We start from the raw sequence: 13012 nt of genomic DNA, 5'->3' as shown, positions 1-13012 counted from the left end.
AATTGTAAGGAGTTCTTTGTCATAGATCTCATAATTAATCTTGACTATTGAATATTTTTTGGAATAAAAAACTATTGGATGGAATTTTTCATCTATTTCCATTAATAATAATATGGCATCTATAGTAAATTCTAACGCATCTATTTCTATAAAAAAATACCTTAAAAAAATTGACATAATACAAGATTGATGCAAAAGTAAATTCTTTCTTTAAAGCATCAAATGATGCTTTTTTTATCCTACTCAACTTTTTCTTTACAAGTCAAATTTGTAAGTAGAGCTACAACTTGAGAAAAGTTTTTGATGAAGATTCGATAATAATTAATAAAGCTAAAAAAGCATTATATATCTTATACTATTCTTAGAATCTTCTAATCTATGATAGTTTGAATCTTTTTCAGATCCATCACAAGGCCTTTGTTGGAAATTATGTATCCTAAAAAGTCAACTTGAATAGTATATAATACACACTTTTTCAACTTGGCATATAATCTTGCATCTCTAAGTTTTTGTAACATGCGACGAACATGAAATTCATATTCTTTTGTGTTCTTAGAATAGATTAGAATGTCATCTAAATAGCAAATGACAAAATCATCAAAAAATTCACAAAAAAAATCATTCATAAGATGTTAAAAAATAACTGGTGCATTCGTGAATCCAAAAGGCATGATATTATATTCAAAATGTCCATATGTAGTTCAAAAAGTATTCTTCTATTCATCTCCTTCTTTGATGTAAACTAAGTTGTATGTTCTTTGAAGATCTATTTTAGTATAGATCTTTATTTGATTGAGTTGGTCAAAAAGTCTTAAAATCAAAGGCAAAAGATACCTATTTTTTATAGTGATCTTATTGAGTCCTTGATAATCCACACACATCCATAGAGATCTGTCTTTCTTCTTCATAAATAAGATAGAAGCGTCCATTGGAGATTTAGAATGGTATATGAAGTTCTTTACCAAGTTCTCATCAATGTACTCCTTTAATGTAACCAACTCATACTGCAATAAGCTATAGATTGATCCAAATGATAGTTGAGCTCTTTCTTATAGATCAATTGAATAATCATAAGATCAATGCTTTCGAATAATATTTGTATTCTTCTTTTTAAAAATATCTTAGAATTCTTAATATTGACTAGGGATACCATTTGATATTTTTCCACCATTAAAAATAGATATAGCATATATAGCAAAAGATGATCCTTCTTTTGCAGTATGCATGAAAGCTCTTGTATCTACCAATAAAGATTTGGATGTGTTAGACTTATGTACTTCTACTTCACTAACTTGATCTTGAATTATTCTACCAAAAAAGTTAAGGTTACGAGAAATTTAATCTATTTAAAGGTTATATTTTTTTAGCCACAATAATCTTAAAATAATTAGATTAGAGAGAGATCTTATTACATTAAATATTACTATGCTGTTATGATCTTTAATTACTACATCTAAAAGAATAGTCTGATGGATAATATTTCTAAAAGACAATGAACGACTATTTGTGACTTCTACATGTAGTAGTTTAGTTTTCTTGATTAAAGATATTTTTTGATTTTTGAAAAAATATTTATCTATAAAATAGATTGAGGCTTTTGAATCTAATAAGACAAAGACTTTGTGATTTTTAGGTCCTAAATACACATCTATTATAAAACAAGGTGAAGAGTCTAAAAAAAGAATAGAACCTTTATTAGGTGTTGCATATGATTCCTGCCACACGGTTCCTATTGTACCTAGAAAAATTCATTTTTCAATACATTATCTTCTTTGTTAATTATGCTCTTCATTTTGTAATTGTGTTGTTTCTTTGGATAATATTGAGCAGTGTGTTTAACTTCTCCACAATATAAATACAAACCTTCTTGGCAATGTCGAGCCTTTTTTTGCTCTGTGAGAAGTTTAAAACATATTATATGAATTTGCATTGGTTCCAGCCTTGATGAATTTATTTCAAAAAACTTGGAAGTTACTGTAATTACTTGACTTATTCTTCTCCAGCCAAGTCTTTTTTTCTTGATGCCTTTCAAATAATTGATTATTACATGCATTGATTTGAATAATAAATTGTTCTAAATATTTTGCTTTCAATATTGTTAATAACAAATCTTTAATGTTATCCTTCAACCCATATTAAAATTGATTGATAAGTGCTTTGTTATTCCATTCTATGTTGCAAGCAAGGTTTTGGAATTTAGTAGCAAATGTGGAGGTTGATTGTGATTCTTGTTGTAAAGATAAGAGTCTGATCTTTGCTACTTGTTCTCAATTATTTTTTCCAAATGTGGCTGTAAACACTTCTAAGAATGAATTTAAATCATAAAGAAGTTATGAATCCTTTTCCATCAAAGGTACAAATCAAAAAAGAGCACTTCTAGATAGAAGTATACTTATAAAGCTAATTTAAGTAAATCCATCTTTATATTAGAAAGGATATAATCTTAAATAGAGTTTAACTTGTTGTAAAAACTCTCAAATTTTTTATCTTATTCCATCAAACTTCTTGGGCATATTAATTCTTGCATCTCTTGAGCTTATAGAAAAAAGATCTTTTGAATTTAGTTATAAGACTAATCAACTTATTTCCCTCAATTGCACAACTTATTGATGTAGACTCTGGACTTCATTCATAGGTATAGAAGTAGTGCTCCTATAGTTGACATTGGTGATGCATGAAATTTTTGTACTAAAAGTGTTGACAAGCTTATGAAGATCTGTAATAGTTAGAAACCTATTCTCACTTCTGCTAGGAGTAGCATCTATAATCTTTTCTTCTATAGAAAACTCAAACAAATCCAAAAAGTTAAATTAAAAGAGGATAATTCACAACCTCTAATAAAAAATTTCACAAAGAGGAGTAATCCTTTCTCTTTAAAGAAAAGATTAATATTAGAAAATAAGATTTTTTTATTTAAAGGTGGATAGTCCACAACCTTCAAAACACAACAATAAAAGTGAGGTAATCCACTCACTTCTTGAACAAGACAAAAACACTATGTTAGCACTCTTATCAAATTATCAATGACATAAATTTTCAAGAAAGAAATCGTCAATACACTCTTGTATCACTAAAGAAAATTAGAAAGTCACTCAAAAGATAATGTAATATTAAAATAAAATATCTATTGTCAAAAGTAAGAAGATTAGAAAGTCTTGAAATAAGCCTAAGGACTAGAAAGTCTTGAAATAAGATTAAAGACTAGAAAGTCTTGAAATAAGACTAAAGACTAGAAAGGTGTTGACAAGAATGAAGAAGGCTTCTTTCTTACCTCTATATATACTCTTAACTAGGAGCTACATGGCTATGTCCTATAGGACCTCTAAAACGTGTTGACTTTACTAGCCACATGTCTTAACTTGTAAGTAAAGTTATCTATATACACACCACATAGTTAGCTTGTTCTATAAGCTATTACACAAAGTTAAATTGTTCCACAAGTTACTTCATGGAATTAATTTTTTTTGCAAGCTACCAACATGTGGTTAACTTGTTGACCAAGTTTCTATCCTATAAATACATCTAAAGTCAAAACCGCATCTTTAAAGCTTCTAAAAGACTTTAAGAAATTAATCTATATTTATTTACTTCTACCTAATCATATAAGCAACTATTGAGGTAAATGTGTATATTAATGACACTCTTTCAAGGTCATGATATCAAACTCATTATCTTTTGCTATCTATTTGAGGCAAGATATGTCATTCTTGAGGATCTTCATGTAATTACGTTGTCCTAAAGGTTGTAACAATTACAATATCTCATTTGATAAGTTAGTAAATTAAAGCACTTGAATTAAATATGTTGGTTGTTGGTTGTTGGTTTTCTATCTCCTTAACATCACAAATATACAGAATCTACAAAGGATAGAAGGTAGAATGTTATCTTCATTAGATCATATTTCTTTTATAATAAAAATTTGCTATTTATTATCTTGGTTTTGATGAATATTATTGATGAAAAGATTCAACTCTCTTTACTGTATTTGCAAGATTTTTTGTTGGCTCCTGTATGCGTTTGCTAATATCATATCTATGCCAATGAATAAGATATTCTAACCTATTTTGTCACCACCTTAAATCTAAGACTTATTCCAATTCAAACTCTTGATTATTAACTTTTTTTATAAGAAGAGATGGAATTTATCTTCTTTTCAAGATATTCATTGTCTTGTATGGCTTAAGAAGGGACACGTTATCATAATACTTGTTGTCTTGTTTGAAAATGCATCAAGCATCTGGCTAAGGAAGGTGAAGTTTCACTTTACAAATATCCAAGAAACCTAATAGGTTTCATCTATAAAAGAAGAATAAAATTTGAATTTTAATTCAAAAGTTTTTAAAGCTATTACAAAAGACTATAGTTGTTTTAGAATAGATAATATTTGGAGAAGTCCATAGGATCAATGTCAAGGAGTTTTTGACCTTAAACAAATGTCATATGAGTAAACAAAGTCTTTTACTGCCTTTCAAATTTGTGGCTACTAAAAATCTCTAGATATAAGCTCTAAAGTCTTATTGTATCCAAAATATCCAATTGCTAGAAAGTCATGACATACTTGAAGATCACGTAAATGTACTTCTCTATTTGGAATATATAAGCATCCTTTAAAATATAATAGATTGTTCTTGAATTCAAACTTGAAATCATTATAAAACTTTAAAAAATGATTCTTAATATCATGAACCAAAGGATAAGAGGACATACTTGATTGAATTTTTTTGACAAAGGTTGAATCAATAGTCAATGTTGATTTTATTATTCAAAGATAAAAATGCTTTGGCTTTAAAAAAATCATTTTTTATTCATAAAAAGATGTGTCTCTTTCTTTTAATGCAAGATAAAAATATATAAAAAAGGCATTTGACAAATCTTATTATTTCTTGCATCAATAAGTGATCTTAAAATCAAATCTTAACAAACATATACTCTAATATACTTGGCAACAATTTAAAATACTTGCTAATATAAAGTATTCAAGATTCTTATGGTCAATATAAACAGTGACTAGATTAGAAGCACCTTTTAGATAATGGTGTCATTATTGAAACAAATCCTCATTTATAAGAAGTTTTTTTCATGAACTTTATAATTGATCTTGATTACTAAAAAAAATTTAAAATAAAAATTTATTAGGTGAAATTTATCATCTATTTTTATTTTAATAATATGACTTCTTAAAAAAAATTCAATGCATTTGTTTCCATAAAAAATAGCTTAAAAAATCAATATATTATAAGATTATTATAAAAATAAATATTAAATTCAAAGCTTTAAATATTACTTTTGCTTCTTGATTCTATTGAAGTTTGTCTTTACAAATCAAACATACAAATAGAGCTACAATTTGAAAGAAGTTCTTGATGAAGATCTGGTAGTAGTTGGCAAATTCCAAAAAACATTGCATATCTCTTATTATTTTTGAAATCTTCCAATCCATAAGAATTTGAACTTTTTTAAGATCCATCATAAGTCCATCATTTGAAATGATGTATCTTAAGAAGTCGACCAAAATAGTGTAGAATATACACTTTTCTATCTTGACATAAGTCTTACATCTTTTAATTTTTATAATACATGGTGAACATAAAGTTTCTGATCTTTTGTGTTTTTAAAATAGATTGAAATGTCATTTAGGTAATAAATAACAAAGACATGTAAAAACTCTCAAAAAACATCATTTATTAGATGTTAGAAAGATGCTAATGTATTTATAAGTCCAAAAGTCATAATATTGTATTCAAAATATCCATACCTTATTTGAAACATAGTCTTTTATTTGTTACATTCTTTGATGCATACTAAAATGTATGATTTTTGTAGATCTATTTTTATATAGATCTTAACTTAATTCAACAAATCAAAAAATCTAGATATCAAAGGTAGCGGATATTTATTTTTTATAAAGATTTTATTGAGTCCTTGATAATTAACATATATCTGCAATGATCCATCATTTTTTCTTAATAAATAAAATTAGAGCTCCTTTTAGAAATTTGAAATGGTATATGAAGTTCTTGGCAGATTTTTTTCAAAATACTCCTTGAGTTCAGCCACTTATTTTGTGATAAATTATAAATTGGTTCAAATAGTGGTTGATCTTTTTTCTTGAAGGTCAATTGAGTAGTGATAGGGACAATACTCCTAAAAAAGTATCCTTATTCTTCTTTTCAAATACATCTTAGAAATCTCCATATTTACTTGAAATGCCACTTAAAATCTTTTTTACCATTAGAAACATATGCAACATAAATGACACAAGATAATCCTTCTTTTGTAGCATGCAAAAAAACTCTTACACCTACAAATATAGGTTTAATTACACTATACTTATGAATTTCTACTTCATCAAATATATTCTTAATTATACTTTTAAAAAAATCAAGACTACAAGAAATCTAATTTATTTTAGAAATACATTTTTTTAGCCATCATAAATCTAAAATGATTGAATAAAAAAGAGATTTAATGATATTAAAAATTACAAAGCTACTATGATCATTAGTTGTTACTTTTATAGGAGGAATTTCATAAATAATATTTCTTAAAGACAATGAATGACCATTTAAGATTTCTATGTGAATAAATTTAGTTTTTTTTATTAAAAATATGCTATATATTTTACCAAATTCTTCATTTAAGAAACATGTTGAAGCTCTTAAATCTAATAAAGTAGAGGCTTTATAATGCTTAGGTCCTAAAATAAAATTTATTATAAAACAAAGAGAAGATTTGGTGGAGAGAATATAGTAAAGGTTTGGACCTTTACTAGATGTTGTACAAAATTCTAGCCACACAGTTTCTATTATAATTAGACAAATTTTCTTTTCACATACTAACTTTTTTAACAGCCTTATTATAATAGGATAAAGATAAAATATTTGTATTATTGATACATAGGGATAGATAGTTTGAACTATGTTTGAGAAGTTATAGAAGTTATTAGAATTAGGGCTAAATTAATGGACTATATATGACCCATTGTGAAATATTCTAGAAAGAGCTTAGGATGGTTATTTAGGTAGGCTCTACCATAAAACCTTCTAAAAAAGACTTAGGATAATTATCTAGGTGGCATCCATCATATAAAGAATATTCTAAAAAGTCTAGGATAATAGAACAAAGTATAAATATGACTGACTAAGGCCTTTTAGATATTTGATAAAGTATGGCTTTGGATATTATTTCTCTTATTAAAGTTTGATTTTTCATCTTCTTATTTAATTCTATTTTATTCTATTTTTGTATGCATAATTTTGACTTTCATGTCTTATTCTATTTAATTCTATTTAATTTTTTTTTAGTCTATTTTATGATATTTTGTGATAAGATTATATGTTGTTATAGATTAAAAGAATCTAAGACTCTCGAGGTAGATTGATCCTATTTCATTGATATTAGAATGAGTATTAGACTATTCTTTGGTAGTGTATCAATAGCCATCATCTAATTTGAGATCAATTGTTAGGTTCATACTAAATATAATATTAAAGCTACAGCAAGCTATTCTTAAAAAGTCAATTGAAAGGTGAGAAGACTTTACAATAATAGAATCTAATAAAGAAATTATAGGATGGAAGATAAGGTAGAGCAATTCCAGATAGAAGCTCAAATACAACATCTCTTAGATTTAATAGCTACTTTGTAAGGGCAAATAGAAGCCTCTAGGACAAGGGAGTCGACATTTGATAGGCTAAAATTTAATAAGCTTAATACATATTCTGAGACTTGATGACAAGAAGATGTATGTCAATGGCTCTTCAACATATGACAATACCTCCAACTATCTAAAGTAAATACCACTAAATAAATTATATATGCATCGAGCTATTTGAGAGATACGGCAACTATTTGGTAGCAACATTGAATTCAAAGCTGTGAAGCATAAGTTGGATTTTGTGATTGGGAGGATTTTGAAACCAAATTTAGGAATCAATTTTGATTCATCAATGCAAAAAAGATAATACCCGATTAATTGACAAATCTTACACAATTTACGTCAATGTAAGATTATGTTTCTAAATTAAAGTATTTTTATCTCTAAATTGACAATGTTTTAGAGGCAGAGTTGATGGATTGATTTCTACAAGATTTGAAACTTGGAATCTAGCGAGAGGTGGAATAAAGAGATCCATAAACGTTTGAAGAAGCAATTAGGATTGTAGAGAAGGTCGATGCCATAGATTTCAAAAATTATAGAGCACAATTTATAATACAAAGTTTTATGTTGCTATCTAATACTATAGTACAACAACCAATGCCAATGGAGATTGATGTCCTACAAGGATCATTGATATTACAAACATGACAAATATTGGTGCAAAAAGAATTATATTTTTATTATCAAGAGTGAGGCCATTAGATTGGACATTGTTCAAAATGTCAAAATTCAATCACCAACAAAACAAGGTGGATTCATAGTCTCAAGATTTACCAAGTTGATAATGAAATAAAGTAGGAAAATAAAACTCCTCAATAAAGGCACTGAGGGCCACTATTAAAAATAGCTATTATTTCTCACAGACAAATGACATGGCCTTTGACAACTATGAAAAGAGTCAATTGTTGCATTTAATGGAATTATTAAGAGAAAAGCCTTGTCAAATACTATGGATTGTGGCTCTATAAAAGATTATATTTTGACTAAAATTGCTAATTAATTTGAAATTAAAACTAGGGTAATCAAAAAAAAAGTATATACCTTGTAAATGATTGAGAGAATATATTGAGTGAGACATGTGAAGAACCCTTGAGATTGATTAACACCTACATCCTAAGAGAAAGATTAAAGGTAACAAAGCTAAGCTATGATGTTATCCTTCGTATGCCATGGCTAGAGATGATAAATAAACAAGTTGATTGGATAGCAAAGATAATCTCCTTCAAAGATGGTGGATGTAAGGTGATTCTTTGTACCTCTACATCAAGTGAAGAAAAAAAATAATCTGCAACTAAAGACTAATTTATAAAAATGACCTTTATGAAGATAAAAATACAACATAAGCAATCAATATATATAGTGGTTCCAAATCTTGCATCAATGGTAGAAAAGATAGTCAAAAGAATAGAATGAGCATAGTAACTTATATAAGAATATTGAAATATTTTTCCAACTCACCTATTTAGTAGTATGCTTCTTGATCAAGGTGCCTCCTTTCAAATAGAAGTATTGCTTGGAGCCAAACCAACAAGTTGGCTAATTTATTGCTTACAACTAAATAAACTTAAAGAACTGTAAAAAATATTGGACGAACTCTTGGAGAAGGGCCTCATTCATGAAAGCACATCACCATAGATGATCACCGACATACACATGTAAACCAATAATTCCTTATATGATTTAGATAATAATAGATAAAAGTAGATCAATTTCATAATAACTTCTATAAAAGCTTTCTAGAAGCTTCATAGATACTATTTTAACTTTATAGATATCTTTAATTAACTTTTTAGGTTAAAAACGTGGTCAACAAGTTGGCCATATACCACACATGTTTATAGCTTGAAGAATAAGCTAACTATGTGGCCCACACATAGAAAACTTGCCTTACAAGCTAAAGCATGTACCATGCAAAGTCAACACATATTAGAGGTCTTATAGAACATTGTCATGTAGCTCTTAGTTAGATAGTATATATAGAGACAAGAGTGAAGCTCTCTTCACTCTTATCAATTCTTTTCTTGCTTTTAGTTTAGTTTTAAGAGTCTCAAGTTTTCTTATCTTTTGGCAATAATCCATTCTAGTTTCTTTTTAATATACATACTTCTTTATTTTTATTTTTTCACTTTTTTTTGACATAGATTTCAATAGTTTATGCATCATCTTTCAATTCACGTTCTTGATAGATTGACAAGAGTACACTTACAATATCAGAGCTTTACCTTTTCTTAATTAAGAGTGGATTATCCATTTTTTTTGATAAGATATAAGTGTATTAGAAGTTTTGGATTACCTTCCTCTAAACTAATATTATTCTTAGTATTTTTTTTTTGTCTTGAGGTCCTTTCTTCTATTGGTCTTCAGTGGTATTAGATATTTTTTTTAATGTTATTATAGCAGAGCTTATTGAAATGAAGGATGCAATGGCACAAATGTAAGAGTAATTTAGGGAGTTGATACTTATGATGTATCAACTTAGCTTACCACCACAAGGATCAATTAGAATGGTAGGAAGTAGGGATATTGAGATGATTAGAGCTGCCTCAATATCTACACCAAATCATGTCCCTCCACCCATGGTGGAACATCCTTCAAGTATTAGGGAACCAAGACTTACTTTGTCTAATAAGTTTGACAATATAATATCCAAATTTTGAAGATTTATCAATCAAATATAACTTGTGATTAAACTTCAACCTCAAAGCTATCCAACTCCAAGATCATAAGTTAGATTCATTGATACACTTCTTTTAGGTTCAGTATTATAGTAATTTTTGTCTTTTCTTGAATGTTGAGATCCAATATTGGATAATTTAGAGGCATTTTTGGCAGAATTTTGGTCCATGTATGGAGAATATGATGTAACTCATATTGCAACCAACAAGATTTGTATTTTATAATAAGGCAATCAATCTGTAATATTATATGCTTGACAATTTTGATAACTTGTAACTAATATCAAGTGGGATGATTTTGCATTTATTAGCCAATTTCTCTATGGATTACAATATGAAGTAAAGAAATTGATATTCAATTTAATTGATCTTTAAACATTGAATCAAGTAATTGACTTTGTTGTGAAGTATAACAATCGACTTTTTGAATTTCAATCTGAAAGCTACATAAGTGGGCCTAAACATTACTACAATTTGATGGCAATACTAATATCTATTCAATACATACATTCAAAATTAGAGGATATGCAAATTGATAGGCTATATTTTTAACTTCTTACGAAGCAAGAAAAGACTCGTCACCATCAACAAGGATTGTGCTTATGTTATGGAGAACCTAAATACACTACTCAATATTATTCAAAGAAGCAACAAAACTACAAAATAAAGAGCATAGTTGTCAAAGAAGACAATGTGACAAAAAATGAATTTGTCCAGCTACAATAGGGATCGAGCGGTTAGAATCTTCTATAATTTCTAACAAAGGTCTAATCTTCTCCTCAGAACCTTCTCCTTATTTTATAATAGATGTGTATTTAGGACTTGATAATTATAAAGCTTCCACCTTGATAGATTCAACAACCTTGATTTGTTTCTTAGAAGTAGAATTTGTTAAAAGTCATAAAATATTGCTAGTACAAAAAACTAAACTTGTTCATGTAGAAGTCATAGATGGTTGTTTGTTGTCTTTTGGAGATATTACTCATAAAATACTTCCTATAAATATAGCAATAAATAATCATAGTAGGTGCATAAACTTTAATATAATTAGATCTTTCTCTAATCTAGACATTTTAGATTTATAGTGGTTAAAAAAATATCATCCTTGCATAGATTGGATTTCTCATACTCATGATTTTTTTAAAAATATAACTAAGAGTGAAATTAATCCAATAGAAAGTCACAAGTATAGTACAATAAAACCTGTGTTTGTAGATGCAAGAACTTTCTTGCATGTTATAAAAGAAAGATCACCTTGTGTCATTTACGCTACACCTATTTCTAATGATGAAAAGACTTTAAGTAGTATTCCAACCAATATCAAGAATTTCAAGATATATTTGAAAAAAAGAATACAGATACTTTTCAAGAACATCGTCCCTATGATTTCAAGAAGTAGTACAACTACTATTTGGGCCAATCTATAGTTTATCGTAAAATGAATTAGCTGAACTCAAGGAATATATTGAAGAGAATTTAACCAAGAATTTCATACGCCATTCCAAATCGCCAACAGGAGCTCCAATCTTATTTGTGAAGAAGAAAGATAGATCATTGTGGATGTGTGTTGATTATCAAGGACTCAATTAGATCACTATCAAGAATAGGTATCGTCTACCTTTGATATTGGAACTTCATGATCAACTGAATCAAGCTAAGATCTACACAAAAATAAATCTATGGAGAGTATACAATCTAGTACGTATTAAAGAAGGAGATAAATGAAAAACTACATTACGAACTCGGTATGGATATTTTGAATCCACTGTCTTTTGGACTTACAAATGTACCAATAGCTTTTCAATATCTAATGAATGATATTTTTTAAGAATTTTTGGATGATTTTATTATTTGTTATCTAGACAACATCTTCATCTATTCTAAAAATATATATGAACATGATCTTCATATTCATCATGTGTTATAAAAATTAAGAGATGCGGGATTCTATACCAAGATAGAAAAGTGTGTATTCCACATTGCTCAAGTTGACTTCTTAAAATACATCATTTCAAATGATTGATTTATAATGGATCCTAAAAAAGTTCAAACTATTATAAATTAGAAGATTTCAAAAACAATAAGAGATGTCTAATATTTTTTGGGCTTTGCCAACTATTATAGAATCTTCATTAAAGACTTTTCTTGAGTTGCACCCCACTTATACGTTTGACTTGCAAAGACAAACTTGAGTGGAGCAGAGAAGCTTAAGTATCTTTTGAAGCTTTGAAATAAACTTTTATTTCAACACCAATCTTGTATCGTGTCAACTTTTTTAAGGTATTTTTTATGAAAACAGATGCATCAAACTTTGCTTAAAGTGTCGTATTATTACAAATAGAAATAGATGATAAACTTCATTTAGTAGCTTTTCATTTCAAATTTTTTTCAGTAGTCAAGATTAACTATGAAATCTACAATAAAAAGCTTCTTGCAATTGTAGATTCATTTCAAGAATGGCATCATCATCTAGAAGGCACTTCCAATCTAATCACTATATATATGGACTACAAGAATCTCAAGTACTTCATGACAGCATGTTGTTGTATTGTAAAATGACTATATGGTGAAAGATAATAATATAGATTTTATTATAGAAGAACCAAGTTAAAAGATAAAGTAAAAAAATATGTATAAAAGATAAGAAGGTAGTAAAACTTTTAGTAGTAATCCTGCC

Source organism: Physcomitrium patens, chromosome 1 (genome assembly GCF_059467195.1).
Source record: "Physcomitrium patens ecotype Gransden chromosome 1, ASM5946719v1, whole genome shotgun sequence".
Lineage (NCBI taxonomy): Eukaryota > Viridiplantae > Streptophyta > Bryopsida > Funariales > Funariaceae > Physcomitrium > Physcomitrium patens.
Note: the sequence above shows the minus strand (reverse complement) of the source record.